Source organism: Prosopis cineraria, unplaced genomic scaffold (genome assembly GCF_029017545.1).
Source record: "Prosopis cineraria cultivar Desert tree isolate PC_DT_omini unplaced genomic scaffold, ASM2901754v1 PC5, whole genome shotgun sequence".
In the NCBI taxonomy this organism is placed as follows: Eukaryota; Viridiplantae; Streptophyta; class Magnoliopsida; order Fabales; family Fabaceae; genus Prosopis; species Prosopis cineraria.
In genome coordinates this window covers 31,029,659-31,053,525 of record NW_026555336.1, presented here as the reverse complement: position 1 = coordinate 31,053,525, position 23,867 = coordinate 31,029,659, and the positions used below count along the sequence as shown (strand labels likewise).

Sequence of the window (23,867 nt, the reverse complement as noted above, 5' to 3'; positions counted from 1 at the left end):
AGTTAGGGCTCTGCTATTAATAATACCTTTCCTTCATGATAGTCAGATTAGGACTCTTAGTTGCTGCTTCTATCGCAGCTTATTCTGTTAAGCAGCTAAACGTTAGAAGCACAAAATCATCAGCTTCTCAATCAGGTACTTTTTGCTACTTTTGATTCATTTCGCTTCTTGATTAACTAAAGAGAATTTCACTTGCTTTATTGAGTATAACAATTGTCCTAGATTTTCATTCTATTCATGCTTCAGAACATGGCAGAAGAAGGTCCAAAAAGCATCAAGAAAAGGGAACAGAAGAAGAGCAGGCCGCGTGTGCGTGTTCTACTAAAGGTCTCAACGAGAAGGAAGTGAGTATATTAAGCTGAATATATGTTAACATCTATTCTTCCGTAGCTTTAAGGATTTTATTCAGGAAATTGTATGCTGTTAATGTTGCAGTGGGGAGGAGGAAGAGGAAGAAGAGGAGGTTAAGTTAATTAGCAGCATAATTAATCGTGCTCATGATTTTGAAGACGAATTCTACCTGAATTGAGAGTCTTCTATCTGGGGAGATTGAGTTTCCTCTATCCAGGAGCGGGTCTGAGAAGGCTGAGAAAGACAAGTTTATGAAACTGAGATGGCAAACAATGCAACTGAACTAGAACGATTGAAGAACCTGGTAAAGGAATTGGAGGAGAGGGAAGTGAAACTCGAAGGCGAATTGCTTGAGTACTATGGGTTGAAAGAGCAGGAATCAGACATTGTGGAACTGCAGAGGCACAGTTAAAAATTAAGACAGTTGAAATAGGTATGCTTAATATTAAAATCAATTCCTTGCAGGCAGAGAGAAAAAAGCTTCAAGAAGAGCTAGAACAGGTAGGCTCAGCCAAGAGGGAACTTGAGGCGGCCAGGAGCAAGATAAAGGAGCTGCAAAGGCAAATACAGCTTGAGGCTAACCAGACAAAAGGCCAGTTGTTGTTGCTAAACAACAAGTTTCTGGTCTCCAGGCAAAAGAAGTAGAAGCTGTCAGGAAAGATGCTGAAATTGATAAGAAGCTGAAAGCTCTGAACGAGTTAGAGGTAGAGGCTGTTGAGCTTAAGAGGAAGAACAAAGAACTTCAACACGAGAAGAGAGAGTTAATTGTAAAGCTCAATGCTGCTGAATCTAACATGACGGAGGTCAGTGTTCCATATTTCTTCCTTCAAGAATAATTTGAATGGATGCATTCTGACAAATGTATATAATTGCACATAAATGAAGTAGCCTATGATTCTGTCTTGTTGGATTGAACCATATTATTTCTCCCTTTCATGCAACAATTGTTCAAGATTACTTGGACCTCTTTATCTCGTCGGCTGAATAATTAGAAGGCACAGCACTGAAGAAATGATTGAAACTACTGCAAAAATTCAGTGAATACTAGAAAGGAACTAAAGAACTAAACACTAGACCTATATAATATTCATCTAATTTGAAGTTCTCTTGGTTTTTAAGTTAGCGCCCATCTCTTTTTTTCTGTAATACTTGTATTAGAGTGATTTAAATTAAATACTTTGTTTCAAACTGCAGAATGAAATGGTTGCCAAGGCCAGAGAGGAAGTCACCAATCTAAGGCATGCCCATGAAGACCTCTTAAAGCAAGTTGAGGGACTTCAAATGAATAGGTTTAATGAAGTTGAAGAGCTTGTATACCTTCGATGGGTCAATGCATGTTTGAGATATGAGCTCAGGAATTACCGGGCCCCTCCAGGAAAAATATCAGCACGTGATCTCAACAAGAGTCTTAGCCCAAAATCTCAGGAGAAGGCTAAGCAGTTGATGTTAGAATATGCTGGATCAGAACGTGGGCAAGGAGACACAGATCTTGATAGCAACTTCTCCCACCCCTCATCGCCTGGCAGTGAAGATTTTGACAATACTTCTGTTGATAGCTCTACTAGCAAATATAGTAATCTTAGCAAGAAAACTAGCTTAATCAAAAGTTGAAGAAATGGGGTAAAGTCAAAGACGATTCTAGTGTTCTTTCATCATCGCCCAGATCTCTTTCAGGAAGCTCTCCAAGAAGGATGAGTATGATGACCCAGAGACCTAAGGGTCCACTGGAAACTTTGATGCTGAGGAATGCTGGTGATAGCGTGGCCATTACTAGTTTTGGGCTGAGGGATCAGGAAACCGATTCTCCTGACAAAGTTCCATCTACTGACTCCCTGCATTCAGTTGCAGCTTCATTCCAATTGATGTCCAAATCAATTGATGGGTCTCTAGATGAAAAATATCCTGCATATAAAGACCGCCATAAATTGGCCTTAGAAAGGGAGAGACATATCAAAGAAAAGGCTGAGCAAGCAAGAGTGCAGAAGTTTGGTGACAATTTGAACTTGGCCAAGGCTGAAAGAGACAAGTCTGTGTCTTTGCCGGCAAGACTTTCTCTAATAAAGGAGAAGACATTTGTTTCTGGCAGTCCCAACGATCAATCTGAGAATGCTAATGATGTTGATAATAAAACCATTAGCAAGATGACACTGGCTCACATTGAAAAAAGGCCTCCAAGGGTGCCTCGGCCACCTCCTAAGCCATCTGATGGTGCTACTGTCAGTACAAATTCAAATCTTTCCAAGGAAGTACCACCTGCTCCACCTATTCCTCCTCCACCTCCTCCTCCTCCACCAGGAAGCCTTAGAGGGGCAATGGGTAATGATAAAGTTCACAGGGCCCCTGAGCTTGTTGAGTTTTACCAAACATTGATGAAGCGGGAGGCTAAGAAGGATACTTCATCATAATTTCCTCAACAACTAATGCATCTGATGCCAGGAGCAATATGATTGGGGAAATTGAGAATAGATCGTCATTCCTCTTAGCTGTAAATAAACGTTTCACTCTATTTTCTCTATTCTCATGTTGCCATGGAGTCTGATTCATTACATAAGATTATATTTATTATATATATATTTTGATGAATGTAGGTGAAAGCTGATGTAGAAACACAAGGTGATTTTGTCATGTCCCTGGCAAATGAAGTTCGAGCATCCTCCTTCTCAAACATTGGTGATTTAGTGGCCTTTGTTAACTGGCTAGATGAGGAACTCTCTTTCCTGGTATGCCTAAGTGTTATTCTTGAATACACCATCCATCAGAGAAAAGCATTTCAGGTGTAATTTTTATGGGGAATCATGGATGTTACTACCTGCACTCTCTATTTTGCACGTTCATTTCTAGGGAAAGCCTCTAAATTTTTCCCTAGGAAATGCAATCCAATTTATTAATTACCGAGTCATTTGCCTTTCAAGTTTTTTCCCAATTCACAATTCTATAGCATGTGATCACGGCATACTTACTCATCTGATTGCATTCCCTATGTTAGGTTGATGAACGAGCTGTCCTCAAGCACTTTGATTGGCCTGAAGGGAAAGCAGATGCTCTGAGGGAAGCAGCGTTTGAATATCAGGATCTGATAAAATTGGAGAAACAAGTTTCCTCCTTCCATGATGATCCCAATCTTCCATGCGAAGCTGCTTTGAAGAAAATGTACTCATTGCTTGAAAAGTATGTATCTTTATTTCTGCAGTAGATTTACTTTCTTGAAGTCTTAAATGCTTAGCTTAAGAAGTCAATGTTTGGTGGATAGTTTCTTGAGAGTTCAAAGCTATAATGATTTCTCTTTCAAGGCTGTGGCCGGGAGATTGTTTGGACTTTAACAAGTCATAAAATATTTTAGTGTGGTCTTTGCTCATTTTGTTGACAGTTTGTGCATGTTGGTTAACAGTTTTCTATAGTTGCTTCAATTTGATCTAACAACCGTAGTTTCTTTTTTGATTTGATCATTTCCAGAGTGGAGCAAAGCGTATATGCACTCTTACGTACGAGAGATATGGCTATTTCACGGTACAGGGAATTTGGAATCCCAGTAAATTGGTTGTTAGACTCCGGAGTTGTTGGCAAGGTATGCTAATCACTAACAGTTTCTGTTGTAGCAGCTAGAAAGGCCATTATTTTATATTATTATAAATAATATCTATTTCACCTTTAAACTAGTTATAGTTTTTAATGATTCTGTGTAAGAGATATAAAAATTCATTCATCTGCAACTTTTTTCCTCTAGTTCAAGAATTCTGAACCAAATCATTCAACTGTTTAAAAAGTTAAAGTGATTAGCTCAAACATATTGCTCCCCTTATATTAAGTCTGCTTACAATTTCAAATAGAGTTGTGAAATTATGGATGATCGTTAATAATGGTTGAGCATAGAGTTAATATTTTGCTTGTGCATACCGTGGTTCAGTTGATAATATGACAGAAATACATGTACAGGAATTTCTAGAAGGAGAAAATCACACACACTCACATACGTATGTTGTAATTGACAGTGTCAAAGTGGGTGTTTAAGGTGATGTGGTTCTTTATTGACTCTTTGCACCAAGTGACTGTGAGGGCTTTTCTTTCAAGGGATGAATTGGATAAAGATGTACTTTCATGGGATGTTGAATCTAAAATACGAGAATAGTTTATCGGAGTGCATACACACGCACACACATGTACACACTATGACTCAAGAATGAATAAGAAGTCTCTTCTGTAACAAGAAGTCTATGCAACGGTATCAAATGTTGATGTCCTGTAAACTTCCCATTGCAGATCAAGCTTTCTTCTGTGCAACTGGCGAAGAAGTATATGAAACGTGTTGCATCTGAACTCGATACATTATCTGGACCAGAGAAAGAACCAATGAGAGAATTCCTGATTTTGCAAGGTGTCCGCTTTGCTTTCCGTGTTCATCAGGTACTTCTCCTTTAGGCTCTTGATACTATTTAAACAAATATGGTTTGCTGTCAAGCTAATAGCTCATGCATCACCAATCTTGGTGTTTAAGATTGGCATGTCCCTTTGGGCGTGTCACACCTGGAAACTTTACAAGTGAAGTGGAATTTATAAGTGTAAGAAGCTCTCCCATCTAATAAGTTGGTTTTTTGGAATGGGCTTTCTTTTTAAACTTGTACTTGTAATATTAGTACTCTCGTTGAGAGATTGATGTCATGAAGAGGGCTATCTAGAATGGTTTCGACCAGCAAAAAGCTAATTAAAGTATTGTGGAGTGAAACTGCCAAGGATGTTGGATCTTGAATGGGTTGCATTGTTATAAATAACTCATTGGAAACCCTCACAAATGTAATGAGGTTTATAAGTGTGAGAAGTTCTTTCACCTAATAGACTAGTTTTTTGGGATAAATTCTCTCTTGAACTTGTGCTCATTGACTTTGTGTTTGTTGATGGCAAAACTCTGGATGATGTAAACCAGTTTTGAATGATAATTGAAACATGTTTTGGAACTATCTGCAGTTTGCAGGAGGCTTTGATGCAGAGAGCATGAAGGCTTTTGAAGAACTGAGAAGCCGCATCCATGCTCAAGGAGGTGAAGATAATAAACCGAAGAAGCATAAAGCATTAGCACAAGATTTTTTTTCCACCTTTCTGATATATTTGGATCTTTCACAGATGTATATTTCACATCGTGCTTTTGCTTGTATAATTTGTTTAGCCTGTACATATTGGCTTCTCTACAATAACGCAATCATGAATGTCATTTCTGCCCGAAAAAATAATAAAAATAATAAAATATTAGAAATGTTTTACTTGCTGCTTCGGACAAGAAGATGGTCGATCAGTGCCTAGTTAGTGTTTGTTTGCATGATTTTCAATAGGGCAAGCAAGAATTGAGATTCAACTGAACAAAATTCAATATCAAGAATACAAATTTGTCTTTAATTTATCCAAGTATGATGAACTTAGAATATAAAACAAAAATTTAAATAGAAATAAAGTTGAAAATAATGTAACAAGAAAAATTGAAAACTGGACAAATAATAATATTGAATAATAATTAGAAAAGCATTATAAATATGGAGAATGACATATAAAGACGATTGAAATGTACATATAATAGATGAGGATTAAGAACAAAATGGCTTAGTTGTAGTAAAGTCATTGGAGACATATTTAAAATTAACATTTTGTGTAAATGTCATGAGATTTTGGAGTAATTTTGTAATTTTTTAAGACTTCTATATTTAGATTTTTTGTGTGGGATTTTTTAGTGATTTTTTTGGGGTGAATGATGGGTTAATGCTATAAATTAGTAAATTATTTATAAACCATTTTATTTCATTAGATGTTTACATTTATGTTTGCTTCATTTATCAAATAAAATAAATTTGATCAATATATGAAGCGAGTGATAAAAAATGAATTTAATATATTAATACTAGCTGAGTTAATTCGATTATTGATAAGGAATGACATCTAATCTTTATCTTCAAATAATAAACATAAATAAATAATATTAAATAATAATCCATTAAACATGGTCTAAAACAATCACTTTTCTGTCTACTTCAAACCAAAAACGTTGTAACAGTACAACTTGATTCCTCTATGATGATAGTTTGAGTTTCTGTGCAAATTGTGATCATCAATTCTTCTTCGTGGATTGTGATCAATAATCTGTCTGGCCTCCATAAAAATGCAATGACTAGAAAGTAATGTAGTGCTTAATGTAAAACAAATTTGAAAAAAGCAACTCCACTTTTCTCTCAATGAATTCCAAGCTTGCTCTTAATCCAAACTTTGTCTTCTTTGCCTCGACATCTCAAGATGCTTGCATGGATCCACCTGCATCCAAAGAAGAGTTGATTTTTATCAATGGAAATGTCTCCAAGGTGGATGAAGAAATGATAGACAAAGGATCAGTAAACAAGCAAAATGAGGTTCATCCTATGGACATACAATTTGAGAGTAACAGAGTAGGCAATCTAACCAATAAAAACTTGATTCAAGGTATTAAAGCTTTCAAAGCTCCCATTTCTTACAGAGACTCATTGGTAGGCTATAATGGGTGCAATGGAATTTGGAGTAACACTAAGTAAATTAATGATACTTTAGCTAAGGACCTAGATCAAAAGTAGACTCCTTCAGATGAAACTAAGAAATTGATGGATCACTATCCTAGCATCTAGATTTCAGATGAGGAATTGAAGAAAATATGCACATCCTGGATGGATGATCTAGTCATCAAAATACTGGGTATTCAACTTAATCCTAAGTTTCTCAAGCCCAAATTAGCAAAGATGTGGCATATTAGAGACTTTGAACCCACCAATTTGGTAAATGGTTATTACATAATGAGAACTAAGGATCAAGCATTTTATCAAAACATTCTTAATGGAGGTCCGTGGACAACCTTCGACCATTGTATTCTAGCCTAGCACTGGTCACCAATCTTCAACCCAAACAAAAATATCCTTGGCAAGATAGTTCTTTGGGTAAGATTAAACAATATTCCCATCTAATGCTATGACAAAAAAATTCTATCGAGAATAGGTAACTATATAGGCAAAACTCTTAAAGTCGATGTGAACACACTCTTTAAAGCATATATGCAAAATGAGCTTGGTAAAACGGAAAGGAGAAATTTGTTTGAATTAGTGTTGAAATTGATTTCCAGAAGAAACTTATGCCAAGGATTCTTATTAGAGATGAGCTTTACAATGGTGAATATGAAAGCTTGAATCTTATTTGTTTTAGATGTGGTTGCTACGGCCATAACAAAAACACATGTCCACATAGCCTCAGAACCAAAAGAGAAGGAGAAGAGCAAGAATGATATAGATATCCCAATCACGAAAATATACGAAATCCTACCAGCTATTCATTAAACTAGATAAATCAAGAAAAGCAATTTCAATATCCAATAGGGTCATCGAAAGCTTACCTACCGAAAGAAATTTGTGATGATTGGATGAAATTTTGACATCTTGCCCATGCATGAAACTCGAAGTACCAAACGAGTAACAAGCAGATTCACCAAAATCGAGGATCTAACCTCTAGAATAGATCCAGATTTGATATTCTAGCCACTAGAGCACAAAGATGATGGAAAAATGAGCTACCTAATTGCCTTTAATGGTCCATCTACAAAACCAACAGCAAAGGTTGTTAGAAAGGTATAGAGAAGGAAGGATTTAGCAGGAAGCAAGAGATTCCGAATTGAAGAGAATGATGTGTTGGCTAATGCTTCTGGAGATGACGAGAACGCTCGAAGACTGGTTAAAGGAAAGAAAGCTACTCACATTAGGCCCAGCTTCAATTGGAATGGCCCAAAGTCTATCACATTGGATAAAGGCCCAGCTAATGGACTTTAAATGAAATGCTCAGCTTTGGGCTCCTCTAAATGTATCTACACCATAGTCAAAGGGAATAAAAGGGAATTGGGCTCTTCAAAGAGGCCCAATGAAGCAGACAAAAGGAAGCCCATCAAGAATGATCCTTCAACTAAAGCTTTTCTCTCTGCCAATCTTAAAGTATGGTCGTAAGGCATAGAACATAATAATTCGGTTGAAAATTAAATTTCTCCTTCAAATTCGAGTGTCAATTTGGAACTGAGGAAACCACTTGATCCTAATATCCCTATCAACATTGTTCTTGGAACCCAACTGAACTTTAATCCTTCCGTGCAAATTCAAAACAAGTCCTTATATAATAAAGTTGATGATGATGATGATCTCTTGTTCGAGGGTAATGAAGATGATATCATCGATGAAGACCTACTGGATGAAGAGTTTGATAATTCTCACATTGATGAATTCAGTAAAGATGGGGATGAGATCTAATTTCACTTATGAAAGCCTTATATGTTTTTCAAGTTTATCCACTCTTTTTCTTCATTTATGGATATTATTTACTAGAATTGTAGAGGTCCCTATGGAAAAAATTTCCCTGGATGCATAAGAGAAATTACCAAAACTTATAATACTCAAATTCTTATTTTAGTTGAAATTAGAGCCAGTGGATCTTGAGCTAATAAAATTGTTAAAAAATTAGGTTTCTTTGATTGGATCTGTGTTAAAGCTACTGGCTATGCTGGTGGTATTTGAATTTTATGAAATAATGACACTATTTATATTGATTATCTTTATTCTAACGCCAAATTCTTCATTACAGGGTTAATTTTATTTCTAATAATGACACTACTGGCAAATAGCACCAAAGTTAATAAAAACTAGATTTTTAATAAAGCGCAACCTAGGTCGTCTTTCTAAGAGTCAATAGAGTAACTATTTGAATTATGATTATAAAAAGTAAATAATGGAGGGTTTTTTATGATGAGATTAAAAACTAAATTGGAAATAAATAAATAAAGGAAATTCAACTAAGAAAATTACCAAGAACAAGAAGCGTAATCAATCACAACCCAATCACCTAAATTTAATCTTCCTTGTCCACAAAATAAATTAATTTTATTCAACTTTATTATTTTAATTTTATTATATATTTCTCAAATTATCATTTAAGAATTAAACAAGAAGTTAAGTTATAGATTAATTAAATCTCTCTTAACCCACAACCTAACAATTATTTTATGTTAGCCATACCAAAAATAAAGCATGATAATCACCCAAACTATGTCAAATTACTCTTATGTTACTATATCAATCGATAATAACAAGTAAAATCTCAGATAAAATTTATAACCCAAAAATTATGCAATAAAGCTACTCTAATCAACAATAACAATTAAAGCATAAAATTTAGAGGTAGAGAGAAAAAGAGAAAATTGAAATAAAGCTAGAATAAAATCTTCCCTGAATATCAAAGACTCTAATTAAAATTTAGAATTATGATTTATGATTGATCACACTAAAAAAATTAGCTATTCATGAAACTAAAAATTAAGAAACATGAGATGAGAAATTGACAAGCCATCGCCTGTATTGAAGAAAAGAAAAATAGAAGTCGCTTCTGTGGTTTATTCTCCATAAAAGTCATGCCTTTGATTCTTTCTTTTTTCAATTCTCCCCCTTATCCGTTCCTTGCTTTATATATGTGTATATAATGGATGATGCGTACGGCAAAACCAAAAGTTAATAATCAAATGATAAAACTACTTTAAGTACCCTAATTGAAAACTACACTAAATAATTCAAAATAAATTCAAACAAAATTTTAAAAATTTGATTCTTGATTTGATCTCCAAGCATGCTCATATTTTTCTTATCTAAAATATTCTTTATCAATATCTTCTAAATTAAATCTAAAAAATCTGTATAAATAAAATAAAATTAAATAGCACCTATGCAAAAAATATTAAAGATATTATTTATATTTTAAAATCATAAATTTAGATAGTTGAAATTTTAAAACTGAATATTAGCTAATAAAATCAAATAATATCTAATTAAATTCAATTAGCCTTAAATAAATATTTAAAAGTCTAAATTAAAAGGATAAAAATATATAAAATTACTATTTATCAAATAACTACTCCTATCTTTTATCCTGTGTTTATTGTGATCCAAATCCTTATAATCATATTGTTCTTTGGGATTCCATTAAGTCCCTTGCTCAGAATATCTTTGATCCTTGGCTTATTGTAGGTGATTTTAATGCCTACTTCTCTTGTGAAGACAAATGTGACGGTATCGGATATAATTAGAGATCTATAAAATAATTTAGAGATTGTATCAATTCTTTCAGTCTCCTTGATCTAAATTTTTCTAGTGATAGATTTACTTGGGGGAAAGAAATGTTAAAGAAAGACTAGATTGGGATTTTTACAACATAGAGTGGAGACTTAAATTCAACCAAGCCAATTTCGATCATCTCCTCAAATATGGCTTGGATCACAGACCTATTAGAATTCAACTGCATAATAAAGAACATCTTGGTCAACAACAAAAAACTTTTAGATGTCAAGTAGCTTGGATGCTTGAAGAAACATTTCATCGGTAATATTAAACTTTTAGATCACAGACCTATTATCAAGGAATCCTGGCAAAATAATGACGGGAATGAAGGGAAGATTAAATTTGTCAACTTTGCCACCTTATGGAATAAAAATTTTATCGGTAATATTCCCTCTAGAAATAAAAGATCCTTCTTAGATGGGAAGGAATTAATTGTCAGACGATTCACACTGATAATTACTTTCTCCAAAAACTTGAAAAATCATTATGGAAAGAATTTAACAAGGTCACTTTGTAGGAAGAGTTGATTTGGTTCCATAAATCTATATATAAGTGGTTAAAGTAAGGATATCATAATATTAAATATTTCCATGCTACATCTGTCATCAAAAGAAAAAGAAACTAGATCTAATCTCTTAAAGTTGATGATGATACTTGGATTCAAGATTAAATTACTCTAAAAAACATGGCTGCTTCTTACTTTGATAATCTCTTCAAGGAAGACACTTAGGAAAGACCCAAACTTATTACATAGAAGAGTTTTCTACCTTTCTCTACTATCCAACTCCAATCCATTGATAGGGAGGTGACTGAAGAAAAGATTAAGACTGTTGCCTTCAAAATTAGAGCCTTTAAGGCTCCAGGTCTTGATAGTATTAATGCCGGTTTCATTTATACCTATTGGAATGACCTCAAATCTAGCATTTTTGAACTTGTTAAAAAGTTCTTTATTAATCCTAACACTATCAGTGAGTTAAATGATATTTTCATTACACTCATTCCTAAAATTAAAAATCTGACTTACATGAAGGACATTCGGCCTATCTCTCTTTGCAATATTAGCTACAAGATTATCACCAAGTTCCTCTCCAATTGTTTACGTTAGTATATAAACAATCTTGTTGGAGATTCCTAGTGCAATTTCATCTATGGTTGGTAATAATAATATCATTATTGCTCAAGAAATTATTCACTCCATGAGAAACAAAACCAGGAATAGAGGTTTCATGGCTCTTAAAGTTGACCTTGAAAAGCTTTTGATAGACTCTCATGGGATTTCATTGATGACACACTCTATTCCATTAGGCTGAACAACCATTTCAAGAAATTAATCAGAGCCACTATCTCTATTTCATGTATGAGAGTTCTTTGCAATGGCTAACCTATCAAAGAATTCACTCCCTCTTATGGCATTAGACAGGGAGACGCTCTTTCTCCTTATTTATTTATCCTTTGCATTGAATGTCTTAGTCACTATATTCTCAGTTCTATTAATAAAAATCAACGGAAGCCAATTAGACTTACTACCAATGGGCCTCCTATTTCTTATGTATTTTTTGTTGACGATTTGTTCCTCTTTACAGAGGCTTCCATTAACCAAGCCATAATTATACGTCCTGCCCCTCTGACTTTTGTGATGCTTCGAGCTAAAAAGTTAACATTGAGAAATCAAAGCTCTATTGTTCTAGAAATGTCAATATTAATAGAAGCTACTCAGATCAGTTTTGAATTGGGAATTTCTCTCATCAGAAACCTTGGCAATACTTTAATATCCCTCTATCCATGAAAGGACATCAAAGCTCACTTTTATCCCCTTACTTGACAAAGTTTGCTCTCACCTTTCTAATTAGAGAAGTCATTTTCTCAACATTATTGGCAAAGCTGTCCTTATTAATTCTGTTCTCTCGGCCATTCTTAGTTACTCCATACAGATCATGCTATTGCCTAACAATGTCTTGGTTGAACTTGAGAGAAACTCTAGAAATTTTCTTTAGGACTCTTCTGGTGGACACAAAAAACTCTATTTTCTTTTTGGAATTATGTTAATATAGAGAAATCTAATGGGGATCTTAGCTTCAAAAAGCTTAAGTCTCAAAATATCACCTTTATCATGAAACTTCACTGGGTCCTATCACTCAACCTAATCATCTTTGGGTTAGGATCCTCCACGACAAATACAAATTCCTTAATCCTACTATTCCTATGGTCTATAAACCTAGCTCCTCTTCTTTTACTTGGAATAATATATGTAAAGTTTGGGATAAATTCATGGAGCACGTTAGTTGGAAAGTTGATAAGGGTGACCAAATTTCATTTTAGTACAGTAAGTGGTCCCCTCTTCCAAAACCTCTTGTTAAGTAAGCTTTTCCTAGCGTTGAGCATATTCTCCACACAAGAGTTTCTAATCTTCGCAACCCTATAAGAGGATGGAATTTTAACCTTCTTAATTGACATCTTTATCATGAGGTGATAAGACAAATTGTGCTAGTTCAACTACCTAATCCTCATGGCGATGATGATGTATACTAATTTGGAGACCTTCTTTCAATGGGAACTTCTTTGTCAAATCTGCTTACAAAGGCATGGTCTCCTAAAAGGATCAAACTAATGGAAACATTTGGTCTAAAATTTAAAAGTGGCCTACTTATGAAAAGATTAAGTACTTTTTTTTGGAAAACTCCTTGGGATAGATTCTAAATCAACTACAGTTATACCAAAAGGGAATGTCTATTCTTAATGCATCTGCATCTTTGGTTGTAACTCTCCGGGCTTTTCTATTCACATTTTAAGAGATTGCATTAAATCTTACAATATTTGGATTAAACTTGTGAAACCTTCAAAACTTAATACTTTCTTCTCCCTTTCTATATAGGATTGGATATCTTGGAATGTGAAAGTTAAGGCCAGCAACCTAAATACAAGAAGGATCCCTTAGCAAAGGCTATTCACTCAAGTCTGTTGGAACATCTGAAAGGCGCGTTGCAAAAAGATTTATTTTGAGGATACCATTCAAGACATCGCCATTGCCTTCTTTAGTACTTAGTAAGTTGTTAATGGCATAAGGCTCCAATCAAGAGTTAACTTTCTTAACTGTGATGGAAAAAGATTTGAAACACGATGGAGACCTCCTGATCCAGGTTGATCCACCTTGATGTTGACGAACCTGTCAGCTCCAATGGAGCTATAACCTATGGCGAAATCATGTGTGATGACAAAGGTAATTAGATCAAGAGTTTCTCCAAATACCTTGTCTATCAAGCTAGCACTATGGTCGAACTTTTAGCCATTTTAGAAGGATTTCAGCTTTGTTGGAATATACAGGTATCTAATATCAATATTCATTCTAACTTTATGGAAGCCCTCTTGCTTATTTAGCATAATCTCTCTAATAATCATCCTCTCTCTGAAACCATCAATAAAATTAGATATTTTACCATGAGGGATTGGACCATTACTTTTGACCATTCATTTAAGGAAGTGAACAGATACGTTGACTTTCTCACTCACTATACCTCTCAAGATAATTTAGATCTCATCAGTTTTAATCATCTGTCGTCGGGATACAGACCCCACTTGGAATCTGATATGATCTGATTTGTAATCTCCTCTCGCACAGGTTCTTCATGACCTTGTATTAAAAAAAATTAAAACAAATTTTGTAAAAAAATTAATTCTTAATATAAAAAAAGTTAAAGCAGTTAATTTTTTTAGTTTTATCCCTTATTTATTTATTATTATTTGAATAGTAAGGCAACAATTTATTATAACTACTAATTACAAAAGATGCAAAAATGGAAAAGTTACATTTTTTTTAATAAGCAAGTGGTTTGTTAAGTTTGTCTCATATTAAAAATCATAAGGAGTATTCAATTAATAATATTAGCAATAATAATTAAGGCCACTATTTATCACAGACGCTTAGATCAACTTCTCAAATTCAAGCCCAAATATGTAAATTTTTATTTTTAGGGTTATTAAAAATTAAGGCCACTATTTTTAGTGATGGTTTTGCTGCTTAAATTTAATTTATTAGAAGGATGAATTTATGATTATATATATATATATATATATAAATGAATTCATTATTCTATACGCAATCTGGTACGTGTCGGCAAATCCTTTTTCTTAATATATATATATATATATATATATATATATATATATATATATGTTGAAGGAAGGCTAAGGGATAAGACACTGGTTGGTTTCCTTTCTCTCTCAACTAAGCCTAACTACTAACCGGATGGTTACATGTTTAAAAACCCAACCTAAAAAGGAAAAAAAAAAATATAATTCCAAATTGCCGCTTTGATTAAACCTTTTATTTGCTCTTATTTTTGTCTGCAAGTTCCTGCCATATGTAAATGCATAAACAATAAATTTAAATTGCTAAAATAATACTGTGACTTGTAATAATTAAAAAATGAATTAAACTTAATTAACCAGTGAAAATTTTTTATAAATATTATAATATTATGAAGATGTCTACTCCTTCCGTTAAAAATATAAGAATTTTTTGAGAAGTTGGATGTTAAAAAATATAAGACATTTTTTGTCTTTTGAAGTGTAATCATTACATTTTTTTAAAAGTGCCCATTTTGATAATGACTTTATATTTATTGTAGGGTGTTTAATAGGGATAAATATAAAAAATAGGGTTAGTTGGAAAGTAGATAACTACTTTATTGGGGTGAGTTAAAAATACTTTACATTTTTGAACGAAGGGAATATAACTCATTGAAATTTGTCTTTTTGTATTCTTTATCTTCAATACCAAATGCCATATATTCCATGTATTTCAAGTTATAATTTATATGACATTTTTAAAAGGTTTTTATATTTTAAAAATATAAAATATTTTATGAAAAATAGTGAGGTATATGTATGATTGATTCTCAAAAAACGCCCTTCTCAATTTCAGTTAACAAACGAATAAAGTGAGAGATGTTAGTTAAAGTTAAGGGTATTATTGTGATGTTATGTGATGTTAACCTCTTTTATTAAAAAAATATAAAACAACTTTCATTGATATTTTTAAATTAGTTTAAAATATTATAAAGGAATATCTTATAACCTTCAAAAAAAAGTTCTTCAAGATGTATTTATGTGATTGGTCAAAAAAAGACGTAGTTATGGTTTAATGTCTATTACCTTAGCTAATATGTGATAATTTTTTTTTTTTTTTTGCTAATGTAACTTCAAGGTCGATATGGCCTATAATAATATGTCATATACCATACATTCGACATTTTTAAGTGAATGAAAAATATGATTTTCTTTTATAAAAATTCTTTCTATTTATTTTTAATCAAAATTCTTTCTTGTTACCAAATTATTTATATTTATATTTAAATATGATCGATCACTAGTCAGCAATTTTAGATATAAGGATATATGTCTTTTTCAAAAACAAAAAAGTTGAAATTCTCACGTAATTGTTAATTACAATAATAAGTAATGATTCCCAACTTTTGAATTTATTTATTGTAATGTTTAATTTATTATCTTTCCATTACAATTTGCAAATCCTTTACGTGTGTATCGGCAAACATACATACATACATACATACATATATAACAAACAATTCCTCGAGAGTAGAACACATATGATTAAAGAGTATATTAATCAATCACCTTAGTTAGCCATGAGTTGAGTTAATACGCATGCATGCAACTTTATGCAACGATTGTCTTTTTTTACATTAATCATAATTATAATCGTATCGACCTTGCTAGGTGCTAGCTACTAATTATATATATAAAGAAATAATTTTGCAAGTAAGTACATGATAATTATAATCATTATTCATAATTATATATAATGCATGCATCCTTGCTAGCTACGAGAAGGAAAAAGATTTTTTTTTAAGTACATACCATATAGCAGATCGAGTTGTACAAATTTTTTGAATTTGTCACTTATTAAATATGTTTTTTAAAACGGCCTTTTTGGTGTAAACTTTTGTCAGCTAAAGGTGGGTTTGAAATTACCAGGACCAAAAGGAGAATTTGGTGAGATTCTTTCTTCTTAAAAAATTAATTAATTAACTAGTTGAGGTTTGAGATCCTTTTAGTTTGTGAAAAGCAAGGCATGGGTCCAATATATTCTTTTTGCTGCATTGTGTTTATCAAGTAATTGTCTCTCATCATATCAATCTTATTCATTATTAACGTCAGAGCCCTCCCTTAAAGAATCTGAAAACGAAATATTCTTCTTGTCTTACTCAATCTATTTCCAATTATTCCTCTATATGTACAATGTTATTTTCTTAAAGAATTAATTACATTATCCATTCCATTTATATTGCTATCTTCATTTTTTCTGTCTTCTATTTATTTCAATAAGACATTAAAAGTAATTTTCTGGCTAGCCATAGAGATTAATCTTCCTCTCAAGACATTGATTACAATTAAAGATAGATAGGTAAACTGTATACAATCACATTTTTTTTAATTACATATTTACATCCTTTTATTAAAAGTAATCTTATTTGAAACTTAGTTAGATTGTATAAGCAGGTCATTTCTCATAATAATGATTCAAATCTTATGTTATTACTGGACAAGGGCAGCGTAATGAGAGTGTCATAGTGATGAATGGTTAAGTTATTTGAAACTCTTGAATGTCATATTGGCTAATTTACTTCCAATGACTTCATGAATTTATACATTTGAAAAGTTAGAAAGTACTTTCCAAAAGTGAGACGTTATTTACCCAAATAAGTCTTGACTTATTATATATAATATCTATATATAATATGCACCTACATGAATATGTAATATCTTTTTTTTTAAACACAGTCATCAATTCTTATAGTTTTATCAACTTTTGTTTTTAATTTGTATAATTTTTTTAATATTTTCAATTTTTATAGTTTAAAAAAGTTTGGGTAGCGTTTGTTTTTCAGGTTTCTATAATTTCAATTGTAGGAATTAAAAATAAAATTCAATAAAACTATAAGGACTACAGATTATATTTTTTCCTTTTTTTGGTAAACTATGCAATATTTCCTTTAACAGTTCTATATTCCACACATGCACATTTAATTACATGATTTTTTAATAATTAATTAATTAATAACTTAACTAATGAAAAATTAAATGAGAAAAGGGTAAATTGAGAATTTTGGAGGGTTGATGTATAGTAGGGAGCAAGAAATGCAACCGACAACAAACCAACCAAGAAGCAATATCTCTAAATTCTATTGTGAAATGATAGTGGTGGGTTAATCCTGATATCCTACCTTTGAATCCTTTAATTATTATTCCCCTTCTCAAAAGTACTTTTAATTGGATGTTTAAATAATTTGTTTATTAGTTTCAATATTGCCAAAGTATAGGAACAAAGAGGTAACAATAAATAGAGCCATCAATTGAAATCGAAACTTTTTAAGTCCAAAAAAAATTTAAAGTTGGGCTACTATTTTGCTGTGTAAAATGATAAATTAAGCTTAAAAGGGTTAAAATAAAAGGCCCAACCATTTTAAACTCCTATATATATATATATATATATATATATATATGTATATTAATTTTAACATAAAAAAATTAAATACCACTAGAAGTCTAGAACCTTAGCTTCATTTCATTCAGCCATCAAGTGTGTTCTCATTCTTTCTTCCTTCAATTGAACCTCTAGGCTTCAACAGAGGAGAATAATCAAATTATATTTATGTTGATAACAATAATATATGTTAGCAAAGTGTGTTCTCATTCTTTCTTCCTTCAATTGAACCTCTTGGCTTCAACAGAGGAGAATGATCAAATTATACTTATATTGATGACAATAATATATGTTAGCAAAGTTAATTGTTATCAGTGTTGATTTTGTAATGTTATTATTTTTTATTAGACTTAAATGTGTTGTTATGTGGATTGTCATAAATTTATTTTTTTTAAAATTTAATGTTATTTGTAATAATATTTTTGTGATATTAAATATATTTTTAAAATTTTTAAATAAAAAAATGAAAAAAATAGGTTGAGATTTTGAATGCTAAGATCAAACTGGTCAAATGAAGCCCTATGATATCATCAGGCTTAACAGGCCGGCCCGTTCATTTAAGCCCTAGTTCAATTGAGAGCTCTAATAGTAAACACACATTTCTAAATCACTAGACTATTTGAATATAAATATTCACTAACGCAATGAAAACCAATAACCAATACACACACACGCATACATGAGAGAGGCATTGTGGTTCAAGTGATTATTAACTTATCTAAATAAAAAAAGTGAATATTAACTGAGTTGGGAGTTTTATAAATTCAATAATTCTTTGTACCATCCGCAAGCTGGAGAATGCTTGCAAAGAAACAAAATTATAAAACACGCCCAGAGGTTAATATGAACTTTTTCCCCCCATTTTCAAACAAACATATAAAACTTCATTATTTGGTTAACGTTATGTTATATATAAAGTTAAAGAAATAATTTTTTTTTTGGTTAACGTACGCTTACATAAATTTCATCATTATTTGGCAGATGTTTTGTTATACCCATATAGAGGAAAACAAAAACATATAGTTATTTATAAAAAAATTTATATACATGTATATATATATATATTGAATGGGTTTTATTTGAAGATAGACTTCATAATTTAATTAAGTGGAATAAGTTGTGAGATTTATAGGCTTATAAGTAATGCTATGGGTAAAAGTGAATATGAAAAAGAGACCAAATTAGTCAGATATGAAGAGTGATCAAGAAATTTTCGGTTGCATAATGATGACCAAATTGAAAATAAAAATTATAGTAATAATGAAAATAAAGCAAAGTATATACGGGAAAACATGGTGATATTCTCTTCAACCATTGATTACGTGGCCATCATCACGTGCCATACGATATTCGGTTTTGTTCATCTTCACTTTCCCCAAAACCAAATATATATTAAAAAATGGAGAGAAAAAGTTCCCAAAAAAAAAAAAACCTGTGCTTTCCTTAGATCTTTAACACGAACCGAACTCATTAATAAATGTATCATTATTATGCTTCAACTAGAAATCTTCTTTCCAATATGTGCCGTGCCGTTTCAGCAACTCATGTTTCCTAATGATCGCTCACCCAAAAAAAAAAAAAAATTCAGATCATGTCATAATTTTATTCAGGAATCATTAAATTAACCAAATTAAGCAAAATTATAGATCAAATTAAAATATGAACTGGCCAAAACCAGAAAAATATGCAGTACTGTTTCTCCCATTTATATCTCAATACAAATGAACTTATATAGATCAAATTAAAATATGAACTGGCCAAAACCAGAAAATATGCAGTACTGTTTCTCCCATTTATATCTCAATACAAATGAACTTAATTATGATACATGTTCATTCTCACGGAGCTGGAATTATCATACACAATATAACAAAGGGTCAATATATTATGCCTATATATAAGAAGATCAAAAAAGAAAGGACCAAAAAAGAAGAAGAAGAAGAAGAAGAAGAAGAAGAAGAAGAAGAAGAAGAAGAAGAAGAAGAAGAAGAAGAAGAAAGTTAATTATATGAATAATGCTTAATTTGTTTCACTAATCCCATCAATGGTGCAATGGGTTTGGACCAGTTGGGACACGACGCTTTTCCACACCATAACGAGGATCAATCTCTGTCTCTGCATCAGATGGATTTGCAGGTGGCTGCAAATGTTGGTGATGAAGATGATGATGCTTGAAGAAACGAGAGAAGTCAAACCTGCTATTAGCTAGAACTTTTCTACTCATCAAACGGTTCTGCTGCTGCTGCTTCTTCTTCTTCAGATATGATGATGAAGATGATAATAAGATGAAGATGATGATAATAACAATAATGACCGATCACTAGCCTGCATGATGCTGCTATTCTTGTAGATCTTGGCCTTGAAATGGTGATACTCGTGAAACAGAAACAAAACTATGGATAACCACAGAAGGACAAAGAGCAGAATGTGAGAGAGTTTGAAGGCCATGGTGGAGAAGAAGAAGAGGCAAAGAAGAAGAAGAAGGAAGCATGGGAAAGAAACCCTAAGAAGATTATCAGGATTATTAAATCTTGTAACAGATTTATGGATCCAGTTCTTTGCAAGTTGGGAGGATTTGATCGATCTCTAGCTATAAAAAGAGAGATGATTTGATGGAGTTTAATTATTAATGTGGCTCTTTTTTTTTTTTTTTGTTTTTTTTGGGTGAGTGTGAAACTGAAACTGATGATCTGAATTGGCCTTTTCATGTGAAATCCTAGAGAATTAGGGCAACTTTTTGTGGTACGTCTTTAATGAAGAGAGTGAAGAATTATCATATATAATGAATGAATGAGGGGGCAGAGGGCATGTTTCCAAATGAAATGAAAGTTTCTTAGAAATAAAGAAAAAGAATTTAGGATCATGATGTCAGTTTTCAAACTTAGGGGATATTAACTATGATTATGACTATTATTAATCCCTTGAATATTCCCTAAATATGGTCACTTTCTTCTCAATCCTTTCTAGAAAAAGAAAAGTAAAAAATAATAATTAAAAAAAGGAGATGATTGGGTGCAAGGACAGAACCAGGCTGGTTTTGGTTGAATTGTAAATAAATGGTAAGTGTTGGGAATATGCAATCCATATTTTTTATGGGCAAAGCAACATGCATGTGAACTATTCGACGAAGGTAAGCAAACATTACAATTTTAAACCCCACTTTTTTTTAAAAAAAAAATTAATATTGAGCACTAACTCTATCTCAATTTATAAGGCATTTTCTTCTTTTTTTTTTTTTTACAAAATTACACTTGCCAATGAAATTTATTAATACAGCTTGCAATCTTTATAAACTTTCAAAAATACTTTCATTAATAAGAGAGATAGAAATAAGTTCATTTAAAGAGTGAAATAATGAAGGGTAATATTATAATAATCATCATTAATAAACTTTACTTTTTTCAAAATATTTTATATTTTGATATATAAATCACCTTCAAAATATTTTGTAAATTAGGGCAGAGAAAGTGAACTATTGTAAGATTTATTTATTTTTCTTTCTTGTTTGATAATTAATTACATTTTTCATAAAATAATAAACCATTATTTTCCAAGAACAAAATGAAATTGGTAAAACTTACTAAGACTAAACTAATACTATGCTTGGATGCAAGTGGCTTTGAATTTGGATTTAGATTTGAATTAAATTTATTGTTTGGGTAATTAAAGATATATGAATTTGGATTTGGCTCAAATTCAAATCTAAATCCTACCCCAATTTATTTGCAATTTCAAATCATTTCTAAAACCCTATTATTTCAAATTTCAATAGAAACTTCTTGTAACATCTTGAAAAATTTAACCTAAGGTTAATTGAGTAATTAAAGATAAATTAGATGTGCGGACAGCTAATAGGTCTATCATTCCCTAATTAGGCTTAAAATTAGACCATAGGTAGTATTGGGTCACATTTGAACCTAATTAGATGAACAGTACTCAGAATATGAAATTTTGATCTTTGGCCGCAACCAAAGCTCAATTTTTAAGGCTCTAGATTCACTTTTTAGTTTAAAAAATTAGAGAGTTGAGTAAAAGTCTGAAGGTGAACAAAGAGGGCTCTATTAAAGTTTATCGTGGGCATTGAATTGAGTGTATTTGGAGCTTCTAATAACTTAGGTAAGTACTTATAACCTCTTCTCTTTATCTCTTGCACATTTTCATCATTGTTTTTAGGTAGTTCTTTGAGAATTTGTAAATAGGCTGTGATTTTTCCTAGAAGTCTAACTTCAAAGGGATTAATGAGTATTTATTTAAGTGTCTAACCTTTGGACTATGATGCAAATGAAGTTTTAGGATTTCAAAGTGAGGTTTGAAGTAAACCTTAGAGCTAATTAGTTGAGATAAGAAGGTTATGAGTTATTAATGGTATTGATTAGACTAATGGGAGTCTAAGTGAACTAATGAAACCTAAAAATGAATTTGGTTATGGGTAGATGACCATAATGGAATTTTTAAGTTCAGACTTTAATTACAGTAAATTTAACATAATTAGTCATGAATGACTATTGATGTGTTTGAGTATAGATTAACCATTATTAGTGCTATTAAGTTTATTAGAGGCTCCATTTGATATTCACGGGTACTCTTGGTTAGTAAAACAAAAGTTAAGGTAACCGAGAATTTAAGTATAGTATATCATTGTGTTTGCATTTACACTTTAAGCATTACTATGGATGGCTTGAATGGGCTTATGGATAAATACATTGATTGTAAACTATTACCCAACTATGAAACATGACTCACTGTGATGAAGCGTTTGGTGATTATATTTTATATAAATGTTAAGCTTAGATTGCCTATAAGATGAATGTGTTAACATAATAAGTGGTTGTACTTGATAATGTTAGAAGAGATGTGGTAAGCATGAATATTTGTGATGAAATGCTTGATGATTATGTTTATATAAATGTTATTTGGCATTTGAAATATGAATTGTGGGCTTGGATTGGCTATAAGTTAATTATATAACGAGTTGTTGTAAATTATAATGTGGTGTTAATTATGATAAGCATGCAAGTTCTAGAAATTATGATGATGATGAATTACTATGATATGCATGAGCTTATATTTGCATTAATTGATTGAACTTGCATAATCATAATGGGTGAAAGTTTACCCTAGCATAGTAGAGGAATTATGATAGAAAATCCACATGGTGTGTAGCTTCATTGAGTTTACGCATATTGATTGGCATACTTTATTATTATATGTGCTTAGTATTTCCAACAACCTACGAGTGCAGCATGGGTTGAGTACTATGCTAAGTATCACTGGTCCTAGATTATATGGTATGGGTTGGGCACTTATAATACCTTGAAATTTGAGCAGGGGGAATCCATGGTCTGAGAGTAAATGTGGGAGCCTTTGGCCTGGTGACCCTTTACAATTAAAGAGTAAGGCCAATCCAATCATATTGACTAGACCTATATGAGATAATAGCTCATGAATTTGGTCAGATGATATAAGAAGTGGTATAAGGCAGTTGCATTTGATCATGCAAAACACATTATAAAGATGCATTGTGAATAATGTTTCTTTGCCTTATGTGATATTAAGTGCTTAATTATTGTGATTGCCATACTCTAATATGCTTGATTAAATTACTTGGTTACTGAGATATTTATCTCACTCTCATAGTTTAATGTTTGTAGGCAAAGATCAAGTTAAGGGCAAAGGGGAGACCTATAAAATTTGAGAATGAGCAATCAATTGTAATGTCTCTAGTTTTATTTTTTATGTGTGATTTGAATACAATATTTGCCAACTAGGGATCTTTCATATTTATTTATGTTTATTTAAAGTTTACTTGAATTTATAACCTTAAACATTGAATTTAGCCTCTTTTAGATTGTTTTGGCCATAATAGGGTCCAA

At 31.9% G+C, this 23,867-nt stretch overlaps 1 long non-coding RNA gene and 1 pseudogene across 1 annotated transcript; one reads left to right on the top strand and one right to left on the bottom strand.

Moving 5' to 3' along the window:
- Positions 1-35: 35 nt before the first annotated feature.
- On the top strand, positions 36-5,736 carry LOC129311568 (protein CHUP1, chloroplastic-like; annotated as a pseudogene).
- A 540-nt stretch (positions 5,737-6,276) lies between these two features.
- On the bottom strand, positions 6,277-8,029 carry LOC129311569 (uncharacterized). The gene is made up of 2 exons (XR_008593315.1): positions 7,739-8,029; positions 6,277-6,639 (listed from the first exon to the last, which is right to left on the bottom strand). It is a non-coding gene; the product is annotated as an uncharacterized LOC129311569 (long non-coding RNA).
- Positions 8,030-23,867: the final 15,838 nt, after the last annotated feature.